Raw genomic sequence first — 5,352 nt, forward strand, 5'->3', positions numbered from 1 at the left:
TGCCCAGGGCCCCAGTTTGTCTAGAACCGGCCCTGCATGTATGATGCACAGTACTACTTCCCCTGTATACATGTATGATGCACAGTACTACTGCCCCTGTATACATGTATGATGCACAGTACTACTTCCCCTGTATACATGTATGATGCACAGTACTACTTCCCCTGTATACAAGTATGATGCACAGTACTACTTCCCCTGTATACATGTATGATGCACAGTACTACTTCTCCTGTATACATGTATGATGCACAGTACTACTTCTCCTGTATACATGTATGATGCACAGTACTACTTCTCCTGTATATATGTATGATGCACAGTACTACTTCCCCTGTATACATGTATGATGCACAGTACTACTTCCCCCTGTATACATGTATGATGCACAGTACTACTTCCCCTGTATACATGTATGATGCACAGTACTACTTCCCCCTGTATACATGTATGATGCACAGTACTACTTCCCCTGTATACATGTATGATGCACAGTACTACTTCCCCCTGTATACATGTATGATGCACAGTACTACTTCCCCCTGTATACATGTATGATGCACAGTACTACTTCCCCCTGTATACATGTATGATGCACAGTACTACTTCCCCCTGTATACATGTATGATGCACAGTACTACTTCCCCCTGTATACATGTATGATGCACAGTACTACTTCCCCCTGTATACATGTATGATGCACAGTACTACTTCCCCCTGTATACATGTATGATGCACAGTACTACTTCCCCTGTATACATGTATGATGCACAGTACTACTTCCCCCTGTATACATGTATGATGCACAGTACTACTTCCCCCTGTATACATGTATGATGCACAGTACTACTTCCCCCTGTATACATGTATGATGCACAGTACTACTTCCCCCTGTATACATGTATGATGCACAGTACTACTTCCCCCTGTATACATGTATGATGCACAGTACTACTTCCCCTGTATACATGTATGATGCACAGTACTACTTCCCCTGTATACATGTATGATGCACAGTACTACTTCCCCCCTGTATACATGTATGATGCACAGTACTACTTCCCCCTGTATACATGTATGATGCACAGTACTACTTCCCCCTGTATACATGTATGATGCACAGTACTACTTCCCCTGTATACATGTATGATGCACAGTACTACTTCCCCCTGTATACATGTATGATGCACAGTACTACTTCCCCCTGTATACATGTATGATGCACAGTACTACTTCCCCCTGTATACATGTATGATGCACAGTACTACTTCCCCCTGTATACATGTATGATGCACAGTACTACTTCCCCCTGTATACATGTATGATGCACAGTACTACTTCCCCCCTGTATACATGTATGATGCACAGTACTACTTCCCCCTGTATACATGTATGATGCACAGTACTACTTCCCCCTGTATACATGTATGATGCACAGTACTACTTCCCCTGTATACATGTATGATGCACAGTACTACTTCCAGGGTGTAACCTCTGTTCCCTCTTGTCATTGTGCAGCCACCTTAGAATTACGGATGAAGCCGGGGATTTGTCCTGTGGATGGTCCCGGTAAGGATCGTCCTTGGTGCCGCGGTCACTCCGATTGTCCTGGGGACATGAAATGTTGTCTTGGAAGTTTCGGGAATAATTTCTGCTTCTCTCCATAATATACAAGTAAGTGACATATAGATGTAACAGTCTCCAGAGCATTAACCCTTCACACAGGAGCCCCGACGGCTGAGGAGCAGCTCTGCTTCAGGCCCGATCTCTGTTCCCCCCCGGTGCTCTATAACATGCTGCCTGCAGATAGGACACTATGTACAATATGCTCAGCTCCTCCTGCTCTATAACATGCTGCCTGCAGATAGGACACTATGTACAATCTGCTCAGCTCCTCCTGCTCTATAACATGCTGCCTGCAGATAGGACACTATGTACAATCTGCTCAGCTCCTCCTGCTCTATAACATGCTGCCTGCAGATAGGACACTATGTACAATCTGCTCAGCTCCTTCTGCTCTATAACATGCTGCCTGCAGATAGGACACTATGTACAATGTGCTCAGCTCCTTCTGCTCTATAACGTGCTGCCTGCAGATAGGACACTATATACAATCTGCTCAGCTCCTCCTGCTCTATAACATGCTGCCTGCAGATAGGACACTATGTACAATGTGCTCAGCTCCTCCTGCTCTATAACATGCTGCCTGCTGATAGGACACTATGTACAATCTGCTCAGCTCCTCCTGCTCTATAACATGCTGCCTGCAGATAGGACACTATGTACAATCTGCTCAGCTCCTCCTGCTCTATAACATGCTGCCTGCAGATAGGACACTATGTACAATCTGCTCAGCTCCTCCTGCTCTATAACATGCTGCCTGCAGATAGGACACTATGTACAATATGCTCAGCTCCTCCTGCTCTATAACATGCTGCCTGCAGATAGGACACTATGTACAATCTGCTTAGCTCCTCCTGCTCTATAACATGCTGCCTGCAGATAGGACACTATGTACAATCTGCTCAGCTCCTCCTGCTCTATAACATGCTGCCTGCAGATAGGACACTATGTACAATCTGCTCAGCTCCTCATGCTCTATAACATGCTGCCTGCAGATAGGACACTATGTACAATCTGCTCAGCTCCTCCTGCTCTATAACATGCTGCCTGCAGATAGGACACTATGTACAATCTGCTCAGCTCCTCCTGCTCTATAACATGCTGCCTGCAGATAGGACACTATGTACAATCTGCTCAGCTTCTCCTGCTCTATAACATGCTGCCTGCAGATAGGACACTATGTACAATCTCTACATCTCCTCCTGCTCTATAACATGCAGCCTGCAGATAGGACACTGTACAATCCGCTCAGCTCCTCCTGCTCTATAACATGCTGCCTGCAGATAGGACACTATGTACAATCTGCTCAGCTCCTCCTGCTCTACAACATGCTGCCTGCAGATAGGACACTATGTACAATCTGCTCAGCTCCTCCTGCTCTATAACATGCTGTCTGCAGATAGGACACTATGTACAATGTGCTCAGCTCCTCCTGCTCTATAACATGCTGCCTGCAGATAGGACACTGTACAATCCGCTCAGCTCCTCCTGCTCTATAACATGCTGCCTGCAGATAGGACACTATGTACATTCTTGTAACAGGCTTACAGATTATACTGTATTTTTACAGTCACTTATAAAAATGATCATTGATAACAGTTGACAAATTTTCTGTTTTACGGATCCCTAAAATATTTCTGATTAACCTCCTCCTTGATGTGCAGCGTGTCCCCTGTGAGATGTAACAGCAGAGGACATCCCCCCCACCCTGGCCGGAGCAGGAGATGTCATCATGGAGGTGGAGCGTGGAGATTGATGACTTCATACAATCCATGAGACACAGATGGATCCCCATGACATCACATTGTTATCTCCTGATCCAGAATCCTGAGATGAATAAATGATCTGCAGCAGTAACCTGAGGCTCTGTGTTACTGCTGGTGTCATCACAGATATTGTCCTCCTGGTATAGAATGTTCTGTTCTTCTCTTTCCTCCATAGACATTGCCTTGTGGGTGGTAATGAATGGTGGGTCACTCAAGAGTCAATCTAATGGAGTCACAGGAAGTGTCTCCAGAGGAAGGACCGGTGTGACCCAGGGGTGTGACCCAGGGGTGTGACCCAGCGGTGTGACCCAGGGGTGTGGCCCAGGGGTGTGGCCCAGGGGTGTGACCCAGCGGTGTGACCAAGGGGTGTGACCCAGCAGTGTGACCCAGGGGTGTGACCCAGTGGTGTGGCCCAGCGGTGTGACCCAGGGGTGTGGCCCAGGGGTGTGGCCCAGGGGTGTGACCCAGCGGTGTGACCAAGGAGTGTGACCCAGCAGTGTGACCCAGGGGTGTGACCCAGTGGTGTGGCCCAGGGGTGTGGCCCAGGGGTGTGGCCCAGCGGTGTGACCAAGGGGTGTGACCCAGCGGTGTGACCCAGCAGTGTGACCCAGGGGTGTGACCCAGCGGTGTGACCCAGGGGTGTGACCCAGCGGTGTGACCCAGGGGTGTGACCCAGCAGTGTGACCCAGCAGTGTGACCCAGGGGTGTGACCCAGCAGTGTGACCCAGGGGTGTGACCCAGCAGTGTGATCCAGGGGTGTGACCAAGGGGTGTGACCAAGGGATGTGACCCAGGGGTGTGACCCAGCAGTGTGACCCAGGGGTGTGACCCAGCAGTGTGACCCAGGGGTGTGACCCAGCAGTGTGACCCAGGGGTGTGACCCAGCAGTGTGACCCAGGGGTGTGACCCAGCAGTGTGACCCAGGGGTGTGACCCAGCAGTGTGACCCAGGGGTGTGACCCAGCAGTGTGACCCAGCAGTGTGACCCAGGGGTGTGACCCAGCAGTGTGACCCAGCAGTGTGACCCAGCAGTGTTACCCAGGGGTGTGACCCAGGGGTGTGACCCAGGGGTGTGGCCCAGGGGTGTGACCCAGCAGTGTGACCCAGCAGTGTGACCCAGCAGTGTGACCCAGCGGTGTGACCCAGGGGTGTGGCCCAGCGGTGTGACCCAGCAGTGTGACCCAGCAGTGTGACCCAGCGGTGTGACCCAGCAGTGTGACCCAGCGGTGTGACCCAGCAGTGTGACCCAGCGGTGTGACCCAGCAGTGTGACCCAGCGGTGTGACCCAGCGGTGTGACCCAGCAGTGTGACCCAGCGGTGTGACCCAGCAGTGTGACCCAGGGGTGTGACCCAGCAGTGTGACCAAGGGGTGTGACCAAGGGGTGTGACCCAGCGGTGTGACCCAGCGGTGTGACCCAGTGGTGTGACCCAGCGGTGTGGCCCAGTGGTGTGACCCAGCGGTGTGACCCAGCGGTGTGACCCAGGGGTGTGACCCAGGGGTGTGACCCAGCGGTGTGACCCAGCAGTGTTACCCAGGGGTGTGACCCAGCAGTGTGACCCAGGGGTGTGACCCAGCAGTGTGACCCAGGGGTGTGACCCAGCGGTGTGACCCAGCGGTGTGACCCAGCGGTGTGACCCAGCAGTGTGACCCAGCGGGCTCCCTCCTGAGTCCATCCTGACAAATCTGTATTCATTTATGTACAGGGGCTACAGTTCTATGTCACAATTCAATTAGATTCTATTCACGAGAACGTAAGCAATGGAATGTACCCCAGCGAAATGCCGCAGGCGCATGGCGGGGGCAATAACCAAGCTGGGTCACATGATGGGAGGGGGAGCTGGGGTGTAGGTAATAAGGGGTGGAACAGAGGGTAATGGCGAACCATTTAGAGACCAAGTGCCCAGGCTACAGCCAAACCCACTCACTTATCACAGAGTGCCAATGGAAGCAGTTCTCCCCCAGCT

General features: G+C 51.3%; 1 long non-coding RNA gene across 1 annotated transcript; it reads left to right on the top strand.

The window, feature by feature from the left end:
* The first annotated feature begins 1,519 nt into the window (after positions 1 to 1,519).
* LOC140108400 (uncharacterized) lies at positions 1,520 to 3,480 on the top strand. The gene is made up of 2 exons (XR_011851055.1): positions 1,520 to 1,674; positions 3,288 to 3,480. It is a non-coding gene; the product is annotated as an uncharacterized lncRNA (long non-coding RNA).
* The last annotated feature ends 1,872 nt before the right edge of the window (positions 3,481 to 5,352 follow it).

This window comes from Engystomops pustulosus, unplaced genomic scaffold (assembly GCF_040894005.1).
Source record: "Engystomops pustulosus unplaced genomic scaffold, aEngPut4.maternal MAT_SCAFFOLD_125, whole genome shotgun sequence".
NCBI classification, from domain to species: Eukaryota; Metazoa; Chordata; class Amphibia; order Anura; family Leptodactylidae; genus Engystomops; species Engystomops pustulosus.